Genomic DNA, 25868 nt, shown 5'->3' with positions numbered 1-25868 from the left:
CGGTCCTCCCACTCGTTTATATAGATGTATAGGGGGAAAAATTCCATTCCATTCTTGTGGTATGGCGCGGACATCTTAATGCGGACTTGGTATGGACTTAGATCACGTATTTCCAAAATAGAAGAAAATAAAAACAATCAAAACCCATATATATGATATACCTTATGATATTTATAAAAACCACTTGATTTCAAAATCCTTATTGATACCCATTGGAGACAATGTATTAAAGTAATATATCATGTTCATCTCACACTTAGCTAATTTGGTGGCAACTAAACCTCCCCTCGCATCGGAAGACAGATAGAATCTATCCTATCTTACAAAAGCGTTATTTGTCTACAAAGGGTAGACTTAACACATGGTACGGATCCCATTTGTAGTTTTGATAAAGAACTGAGGGATGTGACGGTGTTACACTATTGTGTGTTTCTTTTATTTCAAATTGCATGTTGGAGGAAGATCAGGAACATAAACGGGGTCCGGAACATATAATCTATTTGTGGAATTGTGTGGCGCCTAAGGACAGTTTGATTATATAATTTTTGTATTGTTTGGATGTGAGGTGACATCTTTGTTATCATAGAATAGTCCAAGCGGGCTGCCCATCAGCGCATGTGGATATCTTTACCTTTTTTTAGAGATTGTCCTTAATGGAATTAACCCACTCCGGTTTAGCCCCGCTATTCTGGGAAGGTGCACTGCCCTGAGTACCCAGTAGTGAGCCCCCTGAGGAAGAGGAACACTCCGCTGTACAAGAAACACACTCTTTGCCTGACATAATGTAAATGTGACAGCGCGCGCGCACACACACACACATACACACAAAAAGGTTAAGCACAATTAACCCACAAAGAGCCCTTCAGGGAGACACAGAGTTATTTGGAGCCAGCCCCCACCGCGCCCTTATCGCTAATGCCAAGCTCAGCCGGGTCGCAGACTAAGTACCCTGATAGGGGACTTAGTACACTAATAATCGCTCCCCCCCTGCTATGACCCCATGGTACCGCTGAGATAATCTGGAGTCTCTCCAGAGGAGCTGCGCGTCCCTGTCAATTAGCGTCTGTGTCCACTGCACAGGGTAAATGGCGCTGGTGAGCTGCTGGATCCGCCCATAGAGAAGGCCCCGCCCCTTCAATGGCGTGCGGTCTTCCCGCTTTTTTTATACTGGCTGAGGTAATCTGGTGCTTAAAATGGAGAGAAAACTGTTTTAGGGCTGTTTTTTTCCAATGTGGGTACTGTGTACAGTGTACTGAGACGCAGCTGTGTACTGTGTCTGGAGACGCATTCCACCCCGGTTAGAAGCCATGCGTCACCGTACCCGCATGCCGCCATAATGGCCGGCGACCCGCTAACCGGGAAGCCTGCTTAGTACTCACCACTCTTCATTCTTCTGGCTCTGTTAGGGGCATGCTGCTGGAATGTACGCTCACCATGGTGGGGCTTGCGAACAGTTCCCTCAGGAGCTCAGTGTCCTGCCAGCGGGGAATGGGATCATTAACCCTTCAAGAGGTTGGGCTGTCCCCCCCCCCCCCCCCCCCCCCCCCCCTTCCTAAGTCCCATGAAGCAGGCAGGCTGGTGCCAACCAGCCCTGCCTGAAAATAACAATCATATGAAATAAATGCATAAAACGCTTCAGGAGCTTCCATAAGCATGACCGGCTCCTCCGGGCACATTTTTTAAACTGAGTCTGGTAGGAGGGGCATAGAGGTAGGAGCCAGCCCACACTATCAAATTCTTAAAGTGGCCATGGCTCCTAGTGGACCCATCTATACCCCATGGTACTAAATGGAACCCCAGTATCCTCTAGGATGTAAGAGAAATGAAGGGGAAAAAAAGTGAAAAACTCATGTCGATCTATTCATGTGTCAACTTTTGCCATGTCGACTAATAGTGGTCCACCTAATGAGTGTCGACCAAAGTGTTTTCGACCTAAAGACCGGATACCCATTGGTAATATACTAAGTTGCAGGAGATGCCCACCGGCGCCATCTCTCACACTGACTGATGCCCCCCATGGCACCACCTCTCCCTTCTGGAGCAGAGAGAAATTTACAAAATCAAACTCTTCTTCCTTGGCATAAGTGGGCGTGGCCTGGTGTACAGGAGGCTGAGAGAATGGGCGTGGTCAGTCAGAGAATGAGACGCGTTTACAATTCCAAGTCTACCTATCGTCGAGCGGGGCGTTGCTCTCCTGGTTTCTCTCGCTGCTGGCAGTAGGCGGGGGTAATGACGAGGGCGGGGTGAGCCATCCAGCATCGGCCAGGGGAGAGGTCCCGGGCAGGGGGTTCTGCTGCAGGGCAACGCTTCAGTCGTTGTGTCCCGAGCCTCCCCGTTCTTCAGTAATGTTTATTGATGGACGCGTCCGCCCCCTCCCACCGCCATGCGCGATTCTGAGCTCCTGCTGCTGCTGGGACGGTGAAGCTCGAGAGTGACTGTGTCCCGGCCGGGAGTCTCCGCTTCGGTCCCCGCTCTCCAGCCGCCGCTGCACGGGATCATATGAGCTGACTCTTCCGGACACTTCTCCCAGAGACCGCAGAACCGCGGCTGAGGTACATGTCACTGACAGCGGGAAGCCTGTGTGTGGCTCCGAGCTGCTCCTACTTCTCCTGGTTGTTGCTGCTGGTGTTCCTGGGATGTTACCGTGTTATGGGCACAGGGAGCAGTAGTGGTGTAATGTGGTATTGGGGCACAGGGAGCAGGGTTATGTTGGGGGCACAGGGAGCAGTGGTGGTGTAATGTGGTATTGGGGCACAGGGAGCAGGGTTATGTTGGGGGCACAGGGAGCAGTGGTGGTGTTAGGGGTGTAGTGTGGTCTTGGCAAAGAAGTGGTGGTGTAGGGAGCACAGGGAGCAGTGGTGGTGTTGGGAGTAGTGGTGGTGTTGGGGGCACGGAGCAGTGGTGGTGTTAGGGGTTTAATGTGGTATTGGGGGCACAAGGAGCAGTATGGGGTATTGGGGTGCAGTATTGGGGACGTGGTGCGTAGTGTGGCTTTGGGGCGTGGAGTACAGAATGGCATAGGGGCACATGAAGCAGTGTGGAGTTGTGGGAGCAGTATGGTGTCGTGGGGTGCAGTGCTGTTCTGGGGACGTGGGGAGGAAGTAGTGTGGCATAGGGGCACGTACAGCAGTGTGGAGTTGGGACTCCAGGAGAAGTATGGTGTTGCGGATAACAGTTTTGCTGTTGGGGCATTGACTCAGAGTGATGTTTTGGGAAGATGTGGGGTGCAGTGCAGTATTGGGGACGTAGTGCGTAGTGTGGCTTTGGGGTGCGGAGTACAGAGTGGCATAGGGGCGGATGAAGCAGTGTGGAGTTGTGGCTCACGGAGCAGTATAGTGTCATAGGGGTGCTGTGCTGGGGACGTGGGGAGTAGTTTGGCATAGGGGCACATGAAGCATGGTGGCTCAGGGAGCAGTATGGTGTCATGGGGTGCTGTGCTGGGGGTGTGGGAAGTAGTGTAACATAGGGCGCATGAAGCAGTATGATGTCATAGGGTACTGCGCAGGGGGTGTGGGGAGTAGTGACATAGGGGTACAAGAAGCAGTGTGAAGTTGTAGGAACTGTATGATGTCATAGGGTTCTGCGCGTGGGGAGTAGTGACATAGGGGTGCAAGAAGCAGTGTGAAGTTGTAGGAACTGTTTGGTGTCATAGGGTTCTGCGCTGGGGGTGTGGGGAGTAGTGTGACGGGGCAAATAAAGCAGTGTGGAGCTGTATGTTGTCATAGGGTTCTGCGCTGGGGGTGTGGGGTGTAGTTTGGCATAGGCGCTCATAAAGCAGTATGGTGTTGGGGCACTGGCTCACAGTGATGTTTTTGGGAGCTGTGTGGTGTTGGGGGCCAGGGGGGACAGTGTGGCACTATTGTGGCTGTACAAAGCGTAATTTGGCAAATAAGAGCAATCATTTAGATAGGGTAGCCCATTCTATTTTTCCTGTTGCAGAATGCTAGCCTGTACAGCTCACGTTGTCTTTTACCTTCCTTTGCCTTGTGAGCTCTTCCCTCATACTACAAATGTAAAACCTCTTTATTTTCATTTTTTTTTTTTGTTTCTCACGGTCAGATTATTTTTCTAATTAAATGAAGAAAAACATAAGAAAGCCTGGTCCTGCTCTTCCATCTGTACTGTATTTTTTTTTCCTCAGTGAAAGTTGCACAACTCCGAAGAATTTGCAGCGTCCAAATGTTATTTTTCAAGCATAAGCTTTTGTGTGCCAAGATCTAACCCAGTGTATAAACATGCTTAAATCTTCTGGGTGGAAGAAGCGTCAGTTAGAATGAGTGCCTTCACCTAACAGAAAATCGTCTTGGTTTCTGAAGGAGCCTTATAAGTTTTAACCCAATCCTTGCCAGTATTTCTGCATGCAGCCTGTATAAGAAGACTGGTGCCCCCTTTATCGATTGCCAATGTACACTGCCCGGCTGTGTTAACCCCTGCCCTGTCAGTTGAGCTGATGTCGCTCTCATTTCTCTTTGCCAAGCTGCCTGTTTTTCTGGCTAGCATTGGTACTTCCTGGATTCCCTTCCCTCCCTCTATGCACAACAATTCTGCTTCAGAACTTGTTGGGATTTTAGCTATAAACAAGCCGCAGCTGGGACACGCAATCCGTCATGGATGAATTTTTTGTTTTCCTGCTGAAATAGTCTGTACAAGCTCTAGAACCGTGATGGGCAACCTGACGCACTTCAGGGGCCGCATTGGGCGTCCCCCCTAACCTTCAAACAGCTGCCTTTTAATTTCAGTTGTAAGTTAAATGAACACATTTATGTAATAACACATCAGCAGGCCTATTAAACAAGTGCCACAATCTACAGCACACAAATGAGAACAAAGTTACCCACCACTGCGGTAGATGGTCATCGTACTTCCCTGTTTACATAGTGCCACAGTTTCCCAATAGAAGAAAGGAAATGAATGATGAAAACTGCTGTTAACAAATGGGTTCAGTATTTGTCGACATGAGAATGTTGACATGCTCGCAGTGTTGCCGTTTTTTTTTTGCCAATTCAGATTCTGTAACCCTAGAGCTGGGTACACAATGTGCGATACATCAGCCTTTTGAGCAGTCGGCTGATATATCGCGAGCTGGTCGCCGGTGTGTACACCTGATATGTCTGTGAACGAACAATGTTGTTCACCGACATATCGTGATGGCCCTGCAGCACAGCTGATATATTGACGCATCTGGTTTCTGTCCACCAACTTAAAGTTTGAACTGAAGTCTAAGCTGATCGGGCAAATTCAAATGCCCGCCCAGCTGTGAAGTCAAGATGACACACTGAGCGGCTGATCGGTAAGTGTGCAGACTTACCTGAATCAGCTGCTCTGGCGGCACGCTGGCTAGTGGGCCGTCAAGTCGCTCAGGTGTGTACCCAGCTTAAGTCTCCTGGAAATGTTGACATGGCAGTGTCATAATTTACTGTGTCAACATTTAAACCATGTTGGCATCATCATTGTCGACTTTTTGCTTTCAACACTGTGAATGTTGGCCTAGTGACTGCATACCATACAAGTATCTCTAGAAAATGTTATCGTGCCCATAGCACCTATGTGTACTGAAGTATTAAATCGTCAATATGTGCTTTTACATAAATCACTGTGTGTTCAGTAGGCACACATTACATGTACAGTTCTGTTAGGCACATCACTATGTACAGATTTGCCTTGTATACAATACCACTTGGAAACCATTGTTTAGTGTCATTTTAAACCTGTGTGCTGCCCTTCTGTCAGCGTCCTGGATGCTAGTGATGCAGTGTTTACCTTATTGAGTTTGATAAGATTCTAACTTTCAAACATTGTGGCAAACTAAAGCAAAAATAAAAATCTTTAGGAGTTCTTGCAGTAACAGGATCTTTTGCTTGGCTCTGAGTGCTTCTGTGACACAAGCAAGTTGGTGTTGGATGTGGGGGAGGGGTAGTTAATAAAATGCTGTACAGAACTGACGCAATGCTGTGTAAGTGCAGTGGGATATTTAGGGGATGGATTGAAATCCCAGAGGTCAGTATACTGACACCGGGATCCCGGCCATCAGAATGCTGGCAGGAGGGTGAGCGCTAGAAAGCACCTTGCGGGTTCACTGCGCTGGTTATAATGCAGGCTTGGTGGCTCGCGGCACTCGTCACAGGTTCTATTCCCACTCGATGGGTGTCATGGACCTCCACGAGTGGGAATAGCCCTGGCGCAGCTGTCGGCATTCTTGTCGGTCGGGATCCCGGTGTCGGTATTCTATCTGCCGTGATCCCGACCGCCGGGATATTAACTACATCCTGATTTTTAGCTGTTCTGTATCTCTGGTATGTTCATTGTGAATGTTTTCTATGACCTTTTATTTCTTCTTTCATTCTTATGTATTTATGTGAAATATGATTATGGACTTCGGTTAATAAAGATACCGCTTGTCGCTTAGACTGTACATTTTAGGACATATTTTATGCATTTTTTTTGCTTTTGACAATCCTAACACCTTTCAGCTTTGTGTGACTACTAGTCACAATTATACCCCAGAACCTTATCCAACTGTCCTGGGTATTATAAGAATTATCTTGCCAGATTAATTTTGCCTGAATAGTCGCTATCCTATTAATACAGTGTCAGTCTGTGTCTAGCATATAATTTGAATTCACTTTTTGTATCTAAGGGGGGCATTTACTAAGCAGTGATAAGAGCAGAGAAGTGAGCCAGTGGAGAAGTTGCCCCATCAACCAATCAGCAGGTCTGTATCATTTTATAGTATGCAAATTATAGATGTTACTTCAGTGCTGATTAGTTGTCGTGGGCAACTTCTCCACTAGCTCACTTCTCCACTCTTATCACTGCTTAGTAAATGTTCCCCTAAGACACAGACCTGAGTTTTGTTTATTTTTGTTGTCTTGGATACAAAAAGATGTAATCTGCTTGGATAAATATCACCTTGGGAAAGAGGACTTCTCCTTTTAAATGTAAACGTTTGCACTTCTTAACACATATTTGACGTCATATGTTATTGTATAGGGGAACCTCTTCCCATACAAATATCATACAGAATGGTGCACTGTTGGTTTCGGCTATTGAGCGTTGTGTTAAATACACTAGACAACCAGTAGATGATACACTAGACAACCAGTAGATGGTCCAGCTGGTGATAAATTACAATTCCTAACATGTTCCACTGGCAGCTGCATGATGTTTGTGTATTTCTTTTTTTCGTTTGCATGGGAAACCTACACATGCAGTATGTTACAAAATGTTCTTTCCTATAGGAGTATCTTCTGCTAAAGTGTACATTTCCTCCCAACTCTTTAAGCATTACATCCTGTTTCTTTTGTACCTCTACAACTGCTAGTTTCCTTGGCCTGATTGTACCCTGAAATGTTAGGGCAGTGGAAGTTGTATATTTGGTCATCTCAGGATAGTCCTTATACTTTATGCAACTGGAAAAAAGTTGTAATTTCGGGTTCAGTATGATATACAGATGAACGGGACGCCGGCTGTCAGTATACCAACAGCGGTATCCCGTCCATCGTAATCCTGACAGCCCCCCCCCCCCCCCCCCATTTAGTCCCCTAACCCTCATGTTCTCATTCTTAAAGTGACCGGAAGCCCTAATTAGTGCACCGTGTCCCCTTGCTTTGGGCAAGGTGCCTAAAGTATGAAAAAGTAAAAAAATGTGGGAAAAAGTGAAAAACTCATGTTGACCTTTTCATGTGTCAACCTTTGCCATATCAACCTATTGACCACGTCGACCTAATGAGTGTCGACCGAATACCGTAGACCACTACTGTTTTGTCTTACATGTTCTCAGAATTGAGGTTTTTTTGTTTTAAATGAATACTGTGTTTGCAGACAGCTCTATGCCTGAACATGTACCTGGCCCATTGTTTGTCTCATGTGGTTGTACACCAGACAGGAATGTGAAATGATTCTAAACTAGATCCTGCTGTAATCTTTCTCTTACCTGGTTCATGTCATTTACTGGCAGATTATTTTTGATGTGTGTTTTACGTATCTTATTTGCCATTCATAGAGGTATTTCTTAGAAAGTGGCTGGAATTCTGATTTTAAAAAAAAGTGCCCAGATAACTGCAAAAATTAGTTATTTGTAACCTATGGCAACCAATCCGATTCTTGAGCATAGAAAATGAAATCCAACATCAAGTTACGATGTTTGATGTTGTCGTAATTTTTTGCACCGTTGCCTGTGTGCCAGTGATCACTTGTAAAATTGTTGCCGCTGACATAACAATGTTAAGCACATAGTTGTGGGTTATCGGGGTATAGAACGGTGTCATACTGAAGGTGGGTCACAGGACTGCAGAGTACTGTAAAGCGCAGTTCTGAATTGTGGTGCTATCAAGCATAAGTACTAGTTTCCGCTTTGTGCGCTGTCTGGTGTGATATGGTAACAACAAATGTTATTGCAAATTGCCATATTTTTGTCCTTGCAGTAGTGTGTGTGTGTGTGTGTGTGGTTTCACCTAGCCTTATGCAATACACAAACAATTATTGCTGCAATATTGTTTTGTACTGAAAAACACCTTCTTTTGAAGGTACCGTTTTGCTGAATGAAATTAGGGTTGTTACATGTTTAGAAGTATGGGAAATTGTCAAAGTGAAGAGAAGATGCTGTGGCTGCATTGTGCGGATTTCATAGCCGGAGACTACAAGCCAGATGTGGATATTTCCATTTCTTAGGAGTAATAACAGCTGATTAAAGCTCATGCACTTTCCATAGGACACATGCTTTGGATGCTGTCCTAAGTAAACATTATATGAGCTTGGCCTCATTGTTAAGAGACTCCATAGGATGCACATTTGACATTTGCGTAACTGTTAGTTAAGGATTTCTAATCTATTACTGAGAAAAATGCTTTAATCCCACTATCTGTGTTAAGCAGACATTTAGAAACGGGGACCCCCACATACCAGGTAGCTCAGTGCTATTTCAGTCATACAAGTTACAGCATTAGACATCACATCATAACTGCTACAAATACAATAAAAAAATAATTAAAAGTTGCTCTGATTATATATTGACAATCCTTTAGCAATCCCTTTGACAGAGTTAACCTGTGCTGTTATTCCATACTACAGGCTCAGTCTCCCATATATGAAAATCTGATATCCCAGGGTCATCTTATCAACATTGTAGGCCATGGGGAAAAGCAATGCACTGGGGCATCTATCTATCTATCTATCTATCTATCTATCTATCTATCTATCTAATCATTTTTTTTTTAAATCCTAAATTACCCCACATGCGGTGCTATGCTGTCTCTCCACATGCTTCTATATATAGTGAATGACTGTCAATATTCTGATTGGTGGATATCTCCAGCCTTCCATTTTTGTATGCAAATCTTCAAAAATACTTCTGGTGCCAAGCATTTCAGATATGGGAGAGTCCAGCTACAGTGCTATGTTATTGCACAGAAAGACAGTTTGCTGTACATATGATCGTAGGAGGTAATTCAGACGTGATCGCTAGGGTGCGTTTTTTTGCATCCCTGCAATCACGTAGTCGCCGCCTACAGGGGGAGGGTATGTTGTCTGTGTAGGTGTGCGATCGCTTTTGCTGGAGAGCTGCATAAACATCGGTTTGTGCTGTCTCTGCTCAGCCCAGGACTTACTCAGCAGCTGCGATGATCGGGACCGGAGCTGACGTCAGAAACCTTCCATCCAAACGCCACGTCCCTCCTGCATTTTTCCGGACACTCCCTGCAAACAGTCAGTTGCCACCCACAAATGCCCTCTTCCTGTCAATCTCCTTGCGATCGCCGGTGCATTTGGAATTTTCGCACCATCCCGTTGCTGACCGGCGATCCCCATTGCTGTGCATGCGCAATTCAGATCTGATCACAGGCTGTGAGAAAACGCAGCCTAGCGATCAGGTCTGAATCGGGCCCTATAGTACTATGAACCATTAAATGCATAAGTTTCATTAACAGTACAACATGGCTTGAGCATCCTTTTTAATATAAATATATATATATATATATATATATATATATATATTATATATAAAAAATAATAATATATGGAAAACAAAGCATCCACGTCAGTTTGGTTTGCTTCCTATCACAGGCTCTGTATATCCCAGAAGGCAAGTAACCAATTTAAATCCTACTAGTTTTAATGTTGGACCTAAAAGCTAGGGTCTGTATTCTCATAGTGTAAAACTGCAGAGCAATGGGGGCAGGCTCATAAACTCAATTTGCTGTGGAAGTGCCAAAGAAATAAAGCATATTTGGTAATTGCTCAGCATTGGCTATGAATCGGATACAATGGCACTATTAACCACTAGTAATGTTCACTGTTATCCTTCCCAGAATTTATATACAGTAATTTGCTGCATCGTAGAACTGATGTCAGCTGTGATCTGTGTTTACACTATAACAGAGCGATTATAACTCTACCAGTTCACAGCAGTTGTATTTTAGTTAACTCCTGTATATACAGTATATAATATTTCAAATGGAAAGGCAGCACTCAAGGTTAAATATCGACACCTAGTCAAACATAATCTCACCACCTGCTTGCTGGGAAAGATAATCATCAACATGATTTTACAAGAACAAAAGTAAACATTGCAAATATTGATGTAAAATATATCTATCTATCTTCTCTCTCTCTCTCTCTCTCTCTCTCTCCCCCCCCCCCCCCCTCTCCGACACAGTTTGAAATGCCGAAGCAGATATCCTAAAATTTAATGCCAAGTTGGCATTCAGCGGCCGGGATCCCTGTGTAGGGATGCTGACCACCCGTTGACGCGTTGCACACCCCAATAGACTATTGAAGAACAATGCAAAAAAAAAAAAGTGTATAGGAAAACACATCTCCTAAACTACATCATTTTTAGATAACTTGGATGCCTGTTGAATGTTTTAAGCTTTGACTGATTTGCAAATAACCATTACAACTATTAAATGGTTGTATAATGAGAATCAGCTGTTCTAGTATTTGGAACAAATGATAGTGTTTTGTTGTACCATGTCAACATTATGGAATTTAGTTTGTCCTTTACTGCGTTCCCACTCCTAGCACTAACATTTCAGGCCGTGCGCTGTCTTGCCATAATCTGAATCCTCACTATTACCTGCTATGCTTCCCAGAATACAGAGAAAGCTATACTCGCAGACATTGCACACCTGTGCGCTCCCGCTCCCTCCCAGTCATCGGTAAGATTTCTCCCATGGAAGACTGTAGACAGAGTGCACTGTATGTCCTCAGGACACCATGCATGACTGACAGCTCTGATAAAGATCTTTCTAAAAAGGGAGTGTCAGCATGCTAAAGAGGTCCCAGTAAGCGCATTTGTGACCTACAATGTGCACACACATGCGCCTTTCCTTCACGTTTAAAGAACTCTGCAACAACAAATGTTTACATCTGTATAGTCTCGCTGTTAAAGCCATCAGTGCCAGTGCACCGCTTTCTGCGTGGCTAATAATGTTTTTGTTAGCGTTTGTTTAGAAATAGTACCACAGTTCCTCTTTACACTCTGCTTCCGATCCTGCACAGCTGAAACAGTCTGTAGTTGCACAATCTGACCTGTGTTCATCCCTGAGCCAGGTCTGTGCGTATCTCTTGCCCCTTTCTCTAACGTCCTAAGTGGATGCTGGGGACTCCGTAAGGACCATGGGGATAGCGGCTCCGCAGGAGACTGGGCACATCTAAAGAAAGCTTTAGGACTATCTGGTGTGCACTGGCTCCTCCCCCTATGACCCTCCTCCAAGCCTCAGTTGGATCTCTGTGCCCGAACGAGAAGGGTGCACACTAGGGGCTCTCCTGAGCTTCTTAGTGAAAGTTTTAGTTTAGGTTTTTTATTTTCAGTGAGACCTGCTGGCAACAGGCTCACTGCATCGAGGGACTAAGGGGAGAAGAAGCGAACTCACCTGCGTGCAGAGTGGATTGGGCTTCTTAGGCTACTGGACATTAGCTCCAGAGGGACGATCACAGGCCCAGCTTGGATGGGTCCCAGAGCCGCGCCGCCGGCCCCCTTACAGAGCCAGAAGGCAGAAGAGGTCCGGAAAATCGTCGGCAGAAGACGTCCTGTCTTCAACAAGGTAGCGCACAGCACTGCAGCTGTGCGCCATTGCTCTCAGCACACTTCACACTTCGGTCACTGAGGGTGCAGGGCGCTGGGGGGGGGGCGCCTTGAGACGCAAATAAAAACACCTTGGATGGCAAAAAATGCATCACATATAGCTCCTGGGCTATATGGATGCATTTAACCCCTGCCAGAATACATAGAAAAACGGGTGATAAGGCCGCCGATAAGGGGGCGGAGCCTATCTCCTCAGCACACTGGCGCCATTTTCCCTCACAGCTCCGTTGGAGGGAAGCTCCCTGGCTCTCCCCTGCAGTCACTACACTACAGAAAGGGTTAAAACAGAGAGGGGGCACTAATTAGGCGCAGTATTAACTATACAGCAGCTATAAGGGGAAAAACACTTATATATATATAGCGCTCTGGTGTGTGCTGGCAAACTCTCCCTCTGTCTCCCCAAAGGGCTAGTGGGGTCCTGTCCTCTATCAGAGCATTCCCTGTGTGTGTGCTGTATGTCGGTACTTTTGTGTCGACATGTATGAGGAGAAAAATGATGTGGAGACGGAGCAGATTGCCTGTAATAGTGATGTCACCCCCTAGGGGGTCGACACCTGAGTGGATGAACTGTTGGAAGGAATTACGTGACAGTGTCAGCTCTGTATAAAAGACAGTGGTTGACATGAGACAGCCGGCTACTCAGCTTGTGCCTGTCCAGACGTCTCATAGGCCGTCAGGGGCTCTAAAGCGCCCGTTACCTCAGATGGCAGATATAGACGCCGACACGGATACTGACTCCAGTGTCGACGGTGAAGAGACGAATGTGACTTCCAGTAGGGCCACACGTTACATGATTGAGGCAATGAAAAATGTTTTACACATTTCTGATAATACGAGTACCACCAAAAAAAGGGGTATTATGTTCGGTGAGGAAAAACTACCTGTAGTTTTCCTGAATCTGAGAAATTAAATGAGGTGTGTGATGATGCGTGGGTTTCCCCCGATAACAAGAAAAAATGTTATTGGCATTATATCCTTTCCCGCCAGAGGTTAGGGTGCGTTGGGAAACACCCCCTAGGGTGGATAAAGCGCTCACACGCTTGTAAGGGCTCTACCTTCGCCTGAGATGGCCGCCCTTAAGGATCCTGCTGATAGAAAGCAGGAGGGTATCCTAAAAGGTATTTACACACATACTGGTGTTATACTGCGACCAGCAATCGCCTCAGCCTGGATGTGCAGTGCTGGGTTGGCGTGGTCGGATTCCCTGACTGAAAATATTGATACCCTAGATAGGGACAGTATATTTTTGCCTATAGAGCATTTAAAAGATGCATTTCTATATATGCGTGATGCACAGCGGAATATTTGCCGACTGGCATCAAGTCTAAGCGCGTTGTCCATTTCTACCAGTAGAGGGTTATGGACACGTCGGTGGTCAGGTGATGCGTATTCCAAACGGCATTTGGAAGTATTGCTTTATTGAGGAGTTATTTGGGGTCGGTCTTTCAGACCTGGTGGCCACGGCAACAGCTGGGAATTCCACGTTTATACCCCAGGTCGCCTCTCAACATGAGAAGACGCCGTATTATCAGGCGCAGTCTTTTCGTGGACAAGCAGGCAAAAGGTTCCTCATTTCTGCCCCGTGACAGAGGGAGAGGAAAAAGGCTGCAGAAATCAGCCAGTTCCCAGGAACAGAAACCCTCTCCCGCCTCTGCCAAGCCCTCAGTATACGCTGGGGCTTTACAAGCAGAATCAGGCACGGTGGGGGGCCCGTCTCAATGAATTTCAGCGCGCAGTGGGCTCACTCGCAAGTAGACCCCTGGATCCTTCAGGTGATATCTCAGGGGTACAAATTAGAATTCGAGACGTCTCCCCCTCGCCGTTTCCTAAAGTCGGCTTTACCGATGTCTCCTTCTGACAGGGAGACAGTTTTGGAAGCCATTCACAAGCTGTATTCCCAGCAGGTGATAATCAAGATACCCCTCCTGCAACAGGGAACGGGATATTATTCCACACTGTTGTGGTACCGAAGCCGGACGGCTCGGTGAGACCGATTCTAAATCTAAAATCTTTGAACACTTACATACAGAGGTTCAAATTCAAGATTGAGTCACTCAGAGCAGTGATTGCGAACCTGGAAGAAGGGGACTACATGATGTCTCGGGACATCAAGGATGCTTACCTTCATGTCAAAATTTACCCTTCTCACCAAGGGTACCTCAGGTTTATGGTACAGAACTGTCACTATCAGTTCAGACGCTGCCGTATGGATGGTCCACGGCACCCCGGGTCTTTACCAAGGTAATGGCCGAAATGATGATATTCCTTCGAAGGAAGTGAATTTTAGTTATCCCTTACTTGGACAATTCCCTGATAAGGGTAAGATCCAGGGAACAGTTGGAGGTCGGTGTAGCACTATCTCAGATAGTGTTGCGGCAGCACGATTGGATTCTCAATATTCCAAAATCGCACCTGGTTCCGACGACGTGTCTTCTGTTCCTAGGGATGATCCTGGACACAGTCCAGAAAAAGGTGTTTCTCCCGGAGGAGAAAGCCAGGGAGTTATCCGAGCTAGTCAGGAACCTCCTAAAACCGAGCCAAGTCTCAGTGCATCAATGCACAAGGGTTCTGGGTAAAATGGTGGCTTCCTACGAAGCAATCCCATTCGACAGATTCCACGCAAGAACTTTCCAGTGGGACCTGCTGGACAAATGGTCCGGGTCGCATCTTCAGATGCATCAGCGGATAACCCTGTCACCAAGGACAAGGGTGTCCCTCCTGTGGTGGTTGCAGAGTGCTCATCTTCTAGAGGGCCGCAGATTAGGCATTCAGGACTGGGTCCTGATGACCACGGATGCCAGCCTGCGAGGCTGGGGAGCAGTCACACAGGGAAGGAATATCCAGGGCTTATGGTCAAGCCTGGAGACATCACTTCACATAAATATCCTGAAGCTAAGGGACATTTACAATGCTCTAAGCTTAGCAAGACCTCTGCTTCAAGGTCAGCCGGTGTTGATCCAGTCGGACAACATCACGGCAGTCACCCACGTAAACAGACAGGGTGGCACAAGAAGCAGGAGGGCAATGGCAGAAGCTGCAAGGATTCTTCGCTGGGCGGAAAATCATGTGATAGCACTGTCAGCAGTATTCATTCCGGGAGTGGACAACTGGGAAGCAGACTTCCTCAGCACGACCTCCACCCGGGAGAGTGGGGACTTCACCCAGAAGTCTTCCACATGATAAAAACTCGACAGGTATTGCGCCAGGTCCAGGGACCCTCAGGCAATAAGCTGTAGACGCTCTGGTAACACCGTGGGTGTACCAGTCAGGGTATGTGTTCCCTCCTCTGCCTCTCATACCCAAGGTACTGAGATTGATAAGATGGAGAGGAGTAAGCTCTATATTCGTGGTTACGGATTGGCCAAGAAGGACTAGGTAACCGGAACTTCAAGAGATGCTCACGGAGGATCCGTGGCCTCTACCTCTAAGAAGGGACCTGCTCCAGCAAGGACCCTGTCTGTTCCAAGACTTACCGCGGCTGCGTTTGACGGCATGGCGGTTGAACGCCGGATCCTGAAGGAAAAAAAGGCATTCCGGATGAAGTCATCCCTATCCTGATCAAAGCCAGGAAGGATGTAACCGCAAAAACATTATCACCGCAATTGGCGAAAATATGTTGCGTGGTGCGAGGCCAGTAAGGCCCGACGGAGGAAATTCAACTGGGTCGATTCCTACATTTCCTGCAAACAGGAGTGTCTATGGGCCTGAAATTGGGGTCCATTAAGGTTCAAATTTCGTCCCTGTCAATTTTCTTCCAAAAAGAACTAGCTTCAGTCCCTGAAGTTCAGACGTTTGTAAAAGGGGTACTGCATATACAGCCTCCTTTTGTGCCTCCAGTGGCACTTTGGGATCTCAATGTAGTTTTGGGTTCCAAAAGTCACATTGGTTTGAACCACTTAAATCTGTGGAGTTAAAATATCTCACATGAAAAGTGGTCATGCGGTTGGCCCTGGCCTGGGCCAGGCGCGTGTCAGAATTGGCGGCTTTATCCTGAAAAAGCCCTTATCTGATTTTCCATTCGGATAGGGCGGAATTGAGGACTCGTCCTCAGTTTCTCCCCAAGGTGGTTTCAGCGTTTCACCTGAACCAACCTATTGGTGGTGCCTGCGGCTACTAGGGACTTGGAGGCTTCCAAGTTGCTAGACGTTGTCAGTGCCCTGAAAATATATGTTTCCAGGACGGCTGGAGTCAGGATATCTGACTCGCTGTTTATCCTGTATGCACCCAACAAGCTGGGTGCTCCTGCTTCTAAGCAGACTATTGCTCGTTGGATTTGTAGTACAATTCAGCTTGCACATTCCGTGGCAGGCCTGCCACAGCCAAAAATCTGTAAATGCCCACTCCACAAGGAAGGTGGGCTCATCTTGGGCGGCTGCCCGAGGGGTCTCGGCTTTACAACTTTGCCGAGCAGCTACTTGGTCAGGAGCAAATACGTTTGTAAAATTCTACAAAATTGATATCCTGGCTGAGGAGGACCTGGAGTTCTCTCATTTGGTGCTGCAGAGTCATCCGCACTCTCCCGCCCGTTTGGGAGCTTTGGTATAATCCCCATGGTCCTTACGGAGTCCCCAGCATCCACTTAGGACGTTAGAGAAAATAAGAATTTACTTACCGATAATTCTATTTCTCATAGTCCGTAGTGGATGCTGGGCGCCCATCCCAAGTGCGGATTGTCTGCAATACTTGTACATAGTTATTGTTACAAAAATCGGGTTATTATTGTTGTGAGCCATCTTTCAGAGGCTCCTCTGTTATCATGCTGTTAACTGGGTTCAGATCACAGGTTATACGGTGTGATTGGTGTGGCTGGTATGATTCTTACCCGGGATTCAAAATCCTTCCTTATTGTGTACGCTCGTCCGGGCACAGTATCCTAACTGAGGCTTGGAGGAGGGTCATAGGGGGAGGAGCCAGTGCACACCAGATAGTCCTAAAGCTTTCTTTAGATGTGCCCAGTCTCCTGCGGAGCCGCTATCCCCATGGTCCTTACGGAGTCCCCAGCATCCACTACGGACTATGAGAAATAGAATTATCGGTAAGTAAATTCTTATTTTAAAGCATAGTAAGGGCTAAATGTAATGGCCCTCAAGAAGCTGGAGGTGCAAGAATGCCCATGTTTTTAAAGCGGCGATCATTTAGAAGGCAGAGCCACACCTTTTGGCTTCTCGCAGGCTGTTACAGTTATCCCTAAATGGTCAAGGAGGAAGGCATTGTGATGTTCAGCATTGGAAACAGTCTTTCCACATATGTAATTTTGGTTAGCCATAGTTCTCTTTATATGTGACCATATCCCTATGGTAAAGCGCAATGGAATATGCTCTGCTATGACACCTTGCTGGGAATACGGCTATGTCTAAACATCGCTTTCTCTGGTGTGAAGGCTCTCAGGCAGCGCATGTGCAGGAAAGAAAAAAACTAAAATAAATAAAACCCAGACTGTACATGTGCAGAAAGAAATGGAAATCTCAGAATGGGGAAAGAACCAAAAGTAAGGCGATATCTGGATCACAGGGTGCCAGACTACAGGATCGCACCGTGGACCAGGTAGGTATACGTGAATTGCTACTTAGGACACTAAAATTCACATAACAAACAGGTGAAGTGCAGTGGTAAGTTACATATTGGTACCGCACACATGTTCATAGACCCCATAGTGCCAATCAGCTCCTTTCATTTATTTGAAACACAGCCTGTAACATGGCAGTTAGGAGCTAATTGGTTGGTAGTTTCTCTTTCCACTCTATTATGCTCTATGGCGCCCACAAATCAGAGATATATTTGTTCAATGCCCCGATCCCCAGGCAGCCGGGTCAGGGTATCGGGAATATTAAAAATCCTGATTCTGCAATCCTGACTGGGTACAGTCAGGAATGGCAAATAGGGCATTTTTAACATAGTTGGTTTCCCTGATTCCCTGCTGAATCGCCTCATAGATGTATGAGAGCCTTTAGAACTTTTGGCGCTTAAACTTTCATCCTGGTTACTATATGACAGAAAAATGTTGTCAAGCCCTGGACTTCACCACATCGGCTGCGAAAGTGAACTTGCAGCACATCCGATGGGACGATTCAATGAACTACGCATTGGGAATACACGCTATACATTATATATGATAATTCATATGATATATCATATTGAATTATATATTGTACGAAAGACACTATCGTGTTTACCCAGCTTTAGTGACTCACATTAGTTCCTGCCTCAGTGAATCTTGAGGGTATATTTACTAAAGATTGTGATTTTTAAATCTACAAAAATCGATTGAAATTGGTCTATAGTAAATATATTCCTTACAATCTGTTCCCTTACACATGGATTCACAACAGTAGGATTGACATTTTGTCTACCACACACACACACACACACCATATAAACTCTACAAACATAGGTCTTTGGCTGGGAATTGACTCATGACATTGATGCGGTGAGGCAGCAGTGCTAACCACTACACCACCCACTTTTAGTCATTTAGTAATTCACATCTATATTTAGTCACCAATGTCAGTTGTATTATAGGTTTAGTGGTCTTTTAAACTGTAGCCACATCTACAAATTGACGCTCTAAAGATAATGTGATATGTATGTTCTTTGACCGTTTAAGACTTTGTAGTTTTTCATATGCTGTAACATGTATGCTCTTGGTATTTGGTTTTTTTCCCCCTTTACATTTCTGTGTGTCAATATGCAATATTGGTAAGCCAGACCTAATGTATGTAGTGTGTAGTTTTTATGCAAGTGACACACATGTTCCAATACTTCCCAAAATCTGAATTAAATTAATTTTAATCCCGACCTCTGGTAAAATACCGGCAGACGGAATATCGACCACCGCAGGTTATTCCCACTCGGTTGGTGGGTCCACGCCACCAACCGAGTGGGAATATAACCTGTGGCGAGTGAAGCAAGCCCGCGGGCCTAAAGCGTGGTGAGCGCAGCGTGCCCGTGAGGGGACTCTGTCGGGATGCTGCTGTCGGTATACTGATAGCCGGCATCCCTTCTGCCGGTAACACACATGTATTCCTCCTGATGTGATAGTCGGTGAACATTTATTTAGCATGGAGAAAAATGACTCTGAAGTACATCATTTACCTCTATCCAGCTATATTCTATAGCAATGGTTCCCAAACTCTGTCCTCGAGGAACACTAATAGCTCAAGCTTTAAGTATATCTATAGCATGGGTCTTGAACCTGTGGCCCTCCAGCTGCTGCAAAACTACGCATCCCAACATGCCCTGCCTCCATTTTACCATGCCTTAATAGCAAAACTGTGGCAGGGCATGATGGGATGTGTAGTTCCGCAGCAGCTGGATGGCCACAGGTTGAAGACTCGTGCTCTCTAGGATACATTTCCATTGCCTTTGCTGTGGTCTTGTACTCCACATGACCACAGTGACCGCAATGGAAATGTATCCTGTAGATAGGCAAAAATCATGTGTGGTTTCACATATTAATGCAGAGATTGCGGTGTAGAGGTGTGTGCAGTATGGGCAGAAAAGCTTGCTGGACAGATGCAAATTATGGGAGTTTGCAGAAAATGAGGCTCTATAAAGCCCTTACATCTGTTCTCCTTGCTTGAGACTGGAGACTCTGCTCTGCTACATTGATAAGAATATAGAGAAATCGCAGTAACAAGCTAGATGTTCAGATGTTCCTCTGGCACCCAAGTTTAGCTTTGTGCAGAAAGTGTTTACAGGTACAGCCCCTCAGTGTGAAAATCAAGAGCCTTCAAGCTAGTACAGAGGCACAGAACCCTCCTTTGTGTTATTGCTAGGCCTCTTGCTGCTGTTTTTAGCTAACCCGCCCTGTCTCTAGAGATCCGTCACTGAAAGTCGACTGCTTCAAAGGTTAAACCTCTCACTGCTGAGCGCAGTCTAAAAGTTTTGTTCTGCTTCTTCATTATTCGGGATCTTGGTGATCTGTGCTTATGTAGAACAATTCGGTGTGTGTCTCTCTGCTTTATTTGTATTCAACTATATAGGGTTTCTCTATGGTCATTTCTGCGTGGTTACTGAAAGTTAATAAATGTATTTAGACAAGAGAACAAGTGTGGCATTAAAACGATTTTCAAAGTTAAGTGTACCTCTGTCTTTTTGGTTTGAAACAGTTGTATGGACATTATAATTTCTGAACTATTCCTCCCTCCTCAAGCTCTCTAATAGCTGGCGTTCTGTAGACATGACCTTGGGCAGCTGATTTTTGTTTGGTCCATAAAGGACAGACACACACCTACACAGGTTATGCTTGATTCAAGGGGTGACTGTGCAGGGATAGTTTGCCTTTTAGTGCAGCCAGCTAGCTGGCCAGATACAGTATGTGGGACAGGAAACTGCTTTTATAAGAGAAAAATGGGCTTTCTCTAACGTCCTAGAGGATGCTGGGGACTCCGTAAGGACCATGGGGGATAGACGGGCTCTGCAGGAGACATGGGCACTTTAAGAAAGAGACTTTAGGTCTGGGTGTGCACTGGCTCCTCCCTCTATGCCCCTCCTCTAGACCTCAGTTTGATACTGTGCCCAGAGGAGATGGGTGCACTACAGGGAGCTCTCCTGAGCTTCCTGTCAGAAAGTATATTTGTTAGGTTTTTTTATTTTCAGGGAGCCTGCTGGCAACAGACTCCCTGCATCGAGGGACTGAGGAGAGAGAAACAGACCCACTTCTGTGAGTTTCAAGGCTCTGTTTCTTAGGCTACCATTAGCTCCAGAGGGATTGGTACGCAGGTCTCACCCTCGCCGTCTGTCCCAGAGCCGCGCCGCCGTCCTCCTCGCAGAGCCGGAAGATAGAAGCCGGGTGAGTATGAGAAGAAAAGAAGACTTCAGAGGCGGCAGAAGACTTCATGATCTTCACTGAGGTAACGCACAGCAGTAAAGCTATGCGCCATTGCTCCCATACACCTCACACACCGCAGTCACTGTAAGGATGCAGGGCGCAGGGGGGGCGCCCTGGGCAGCAATAAAATCTCTCCATTGGCAAAATAAGTATATACATGTACAGATGGTCACTGTGCATGTATATAACAGAGCCCCGCCAGTTTTCAGGAATTTTGAGCGGGACAGAAGCCTGCCGCCGAGGGGGCGGGGCTTCTCCCTCAGCACTCACCAGCGCCATTTTTCTCCACAGCACAGCGCTGAGAGGAAGCTCCCTGGACTCTCCCCTGCTTATACACGGTGATAGAGGGGTTTTAAGAGGGGCGGGGGGGGGCACAAATTTGGCGGATATAAGGTATGAACAGCGCTACTGGATAAACATTTAGTGTTTTTTTCCAGGGTCATATAGCGCTGGGGTGTGTGCTGGCATACTCTCTCTCTGTCTCTCTAAAAGGGCCTTGTGGGGAAACTATCTTCAGATAAGAGGTTCCCTGTGTGTGTGGTGTCGGTACGCGTGTATCGACATGTCTGAGGTAGAAGGCTCACCTAGGGAGGAGGGGGAGCGTATGAATGTGAGGTCTCCGTCGGCGGTGCCGACACCTGACTGGATGGATATGTGGAATGTTTTAAGTGCTAGTGTGAACTTATTGCACAAAAGATTAGACAAAGCTGAAGCTAAGGAACAGTCAGGGAGTGAACCCATGTCTGTCCCTGTGTCGCCGGGACCTTCAGGGTCTCAGAAGCGCCCACTATCCCAAATAGCAGACACTGATACCGACACGGATTCGGACTCCAGTGTCGACTACGATGATGCAAGGTTACAGCCAAAAGTGGCTAAATGTATTCGATACATGATTATTGCAATAAAAGAAGTGTTGCATATCACAGAGGAACCCCCTGTCCCTGACACGAGGGTACACATGTATAAGGGAAAGAAGCCTGAGGTAGCTTTTCCCTCCTCACATGAGTTGAACGAATTATGTGAAAAAGCGTGGGAATCTCCAGACAAAAAACTGCAGATTCCCAAAAGGATTCTTATGGCGTATCCTTTCCCGCCAACGGACAGGATACGGTGGGAATCCTCCCCTAAGGTGGACAAGGCATTGACACGATTGTCAAAAAAGATAGCGCTGCCATCTCAAGATACGGCTACCCTCAAGGATCCTGCTGACCGCAAGCAGGAGGTTACCTTGAAATCCATTTACACACATTCTGGTACATTACTCAGACCGGCAATTGCGTCGGCCTGGGTTTGTAGCGCGGTAGCAGCATGGACAGATTCCTTATCGGCGGAGATTGAGACCCGAGATAAGGATACCATTTTATTGACCCTAGGCCATATAAAGGATGCTGTCTTATGTATGAGAGATGCACAAAGAGACATTAGTTTACTGGGATCCAGGATATACGCTAAGTCAGTCTCTGCTAGACGAGTCCTCTGGACCCGGCAGTGGACAGGTGATGCCGACTCAAAAAGACATATGGAGGTTTTACCTTACAAGGGTGAGGAATTGTTTGGGGCAGGTCTCTCGGTAAATCAAATTTTTTGCCTTATGTTCCCTCACAGCCTAAGAAAGCGCCACATTATCAAATGCAGTCCTTTCGTTCAAATAAAAGCAAGAGAGTACGTGGATCGTGATATCTTGCCAGAGGTAAGGGCAGAGGTAAAAAGCTGCACAGCTAGTTCCCAGGAACAGAAGTCCTCCCCGACCTCTGCAAAATCCACGGCATGACGCTGGGGCTCCGCTGAGGGAGTCCGCCCCAGTGGGGGCACGTCTTCGACTTTTCAGCCACATCTTGGTTCACTCACAGGTGGATCCCTGGGCAATAGAAATTGTTTCTCAGGGATACAAGCTGGAATTCGAAGAGGTGCCTCCTCGCCGGTTTTTCAAATCTGCTCTACCGACTTCTCCCCTAGAAAGGGAGATAGTGTTAAATGCTATTAAAAAATTGTCTTCAACAAGTGGTCGAAGTTCCCCTGCTTCAGAGAGAGTGAAGGGATACTACTCAACCCAGTTTGAAGTTCCGAAACCGGACGGTTCAGTCAGACCCATATTGAATTTAAAATCCCTGATCCTATACTTAAAACGGTTCAAGTTCAAGATAGAATCGCTCAGAGCTGTCATCGCCAGCCTGGAAGGGGGGGATTTTATGGTATCTCTGGACATAAAGGATGCATACCTTCATGTCCCCATTTATCCACCTCGCCAGGCGTACCTGAGATTTGCGGTACAGGATTGTCATTATCAATTTCAGACATTGCCGTTTCAGCTTTCCACGGCCCCGAGGATTTTCACCAAGGTAATGGCGGAAATGATGGTGCTCCTGCGCAAGCAGGGTGTCACAATTATCCCATACTCGGACGATCTCCTCATAAAAGCGAGATCACGAGAGTAGTTACTGAACAGCGTGTCACTTTCATTGAAGGTGTTACAGCGACACGGCTGGATTCTCAACATCCCGAAGTCACAGCTGGTTCCTACGACTCGTCTGACCTTCTTGGGCATGATTCTGGACACAGACCAGAAAAGGGTTTTTCTCCCGATGGAAAAAGCTCAGGAACTCATGACTCTCTAGTCAAGAACCTATTGAAGCCAAAACAAGTGTCTGTACATCATTGCACTCAAGTCCTGGGAAAAATGGTGGCAACATACGAAGCCATTCCCTTCGGCAGATTCCATGCAAGGACTTTCCAATAGGACCTATTGGACAAGTGGTCCGGGTCACATCTACAAATTAATCAGCGGATCACCCTGTCCCCCAGGGCCAGGGTTTCTCTCCTGTGGTGGCTGCAGAGTGCTCACCTTTTGGAAGGACGCAGGTTCGGCATTCAGGATTGGATCCTGGTGACCACGGACGCGAGCCTCAGAGGGTGGGGAGCAGTCACACAGGGAAGAAACTTCCAAGGATTTTGGACAAGTCAAGAGACTTGTCTTCACATGAACATCCTGGAACTGAGGGCCATATACAACGCCCTACGTCAAGCAGAGAACTTACTTCGCGACCAACCAGTTCTGATCCAGTCAGACCACATCACCGTAGTGGCTCATGTAAACCGCCAAGGCGGCACAAGGAACAGAGTGGCAATGGCGGAAGCCACCAGGATTCTTCGCTGGGCGGAAAATCATGTAAGCGCACTGTCAGCAGTGTTCATTCCGGGAGTGGACAACTGGGAAGCAGACTTCCTCAGCAGACACGACCTGCATCCAGGAGAGTGGGAACTTCATCAGGAAGTCTTTGCACAGATTGCAAGTCAGTGGGGACTGCCCCAGATAGACATTATGGCGTCCCGCCTCAACAAAAAGCTACAGAGGTATTGCGCCAGATCAAAAGACCCTCAGGCGGTAGCAGTAGACGCCCTAGTGACACCTTGGGTGTTCCAGTCGGTCTATGTGTTTCCTCCTCTTCCTCTCATACCCAAGGTGTTGAGAATAATAAGAAAAAGAGGAGTGAGAACAATTCTCATTGTTCCAGATTGGCCACGAAGGGCCTGGTATCCGGATCTGCTGGAAATGCTCACGCGAGATCCGTGGCCTCTTCCTCTGCGACAGGACCTGTTGCAACAGGGGCCCTGTCTGTTCCAAGACTTACCGCGGCTGCGTTTGACGGCATGGCGGTTGAACGCCGGATCCTAGCGGAAAAGGGCATTCCGGATGAGGTCATTCCGACTCTGATAAAGGCTAGGAAAGACGTGACAGCGAAACATTATCACCGGCTATGGCGAAAATATGTTTCTTGGTGTGAGGCCAGGAATGCTCCTACGGAAGAATTCCATCTGGGCCGTTTCCTTCACTTCCTACAGACTGGAGTGAATTTGGGCCTAAAATTAGGATCCATTAAGGTTCAGATTTCGGCCTTATCCATTTTCTTTCAAAAAAAATTGGCTTCTCTCCCAGAAGTACAGACTTTTGTGAAGGGAGTGATGCATATTCAGCCTCCTTTTATACCTCCGGTAGCGCCTTGGGACCTTAACGTGGTGTTGAGTTTCCTTAAGTCGCACTGGTTTGAACCACTTCAAACGGTGGAGTTAAAATATCTCACTTGGAAGGTGGTCATGTTATTAGCCTTGGCTTCGGCTAGGCGAGTGTCTGAATTGGCGGCTTTGTCTCATTAAAGCCCCTATCTGGTTTTCCATATGGATAGGGCGGAATTGCGGACCCGTCCTCAATTCTTGCCTAAGGTGGTGTCATCTTTTCATATGAACCAACCTATTGTGGTGCCTGTGGCTACACGAGATTTGGAGGATTCAGAGTCCCTTGATGTAGTCAGGGCTGCTACTTGGTCGGGGTCAAACACCTTTGCAAAGTTCTATAAGTTTGATACCCTGGCTGAGGAGGACCTCCTGTTTGCTCAATCGGTGCTGCAGAGTCATCCGCACTCTCCCTCCCGTTTGGGAGCTTTGGTATAATCCCCATGGTCCTTACGGAGTCCCCAGCATCCTCTAGTACGTTAGAGAAAATAAGATTTTAAACCTACCGGTAAATCTTTTTCTCGTAGTCCGTAGAGAATGCTGGGCGCCCGTCCCAAGTGCGGACTACTTCTGCGAGACTTGTATATAATTTTTGCTTACATAAGGGTTATGTTATAGTTTCATCAGGTTGGACTGATGCTACGTTGTTTTTTCATACTGTTAACTGTTTAATAGATACACAGGTTATACGGTGTGGCTGGTATGAATCTTGCCCTTGGATTAACAAAAATCCTTTCCTCGTACTGTCCATCTCCTCTGGGCACAGTTTCTCTAACTGAGGTCTAGAGGAGGGGCATAGAGGGAGGAGCCAGTGCACACCCAGACCTAAAGCCTTTCTTAAAGTGCCCATGTCTCCTGCGGAGCCCGTCCATCCCCCATGGTCCTTACGGAGTCCCCAGCATCCTCTACGGACTACGAGAAAAAGATTTACCGGTAGGTTTAAAATTC

The 25868-nt window shown here is 46.7% G+C and overlaps 1 protein-coding gene across 7 annotated transcripts in view; it reads left to right on the top strand.

The window, feature by feature from the left end:
- The first annotated feature begins 2232 nt into the window (after window positions 1-2232).
- RAF1 (Raf-1 proto-oncogene, serine/threonine kinase) overlaps window positions 2233-25868 on the top strand; it is a 318071-nt gene continuing 294435 nt past the window's right edge. For 2 of the 7 annotated variants that reach the window (XM_063940786.1, XM_063940784.1), the window contains exon 1: window positions 2234-2552. The gene's annotated coding sequence lies outside the window, so the exon portion shown is untranslated. Of the gene's footprint in view, window positions 2553-6637; window positions 6713-25868 lie in introns of all 7 variants that reach the window. The other 5 variants (XM_063940790.1, XM_063940789.1, XM_063940785.1 and 2 more) reach the window with 4 other exon arrangements.

The sequence above is a fragment of the Pseudophryne corroboree genome, chromosome 9 (genome assembly GCF_028390025.1).
Source record: "Pseudophryne corroboree isolate aPseCor3 chromosome 9, aPseCor3.hap2, whole genome shotgun sequence".
Taxonomy (NCBI): domain Eukaryota; kingdom Metazoa; phylum Chordata; class Amphibia; order Anura; family Myobatrachidae; genus Pseudophryne; species Pseudophryne corroboree.
Note: the sequence above shows the minus strand (reverse complement) of the source record. Positions and strands in the feature narration are given on the sequence as shown.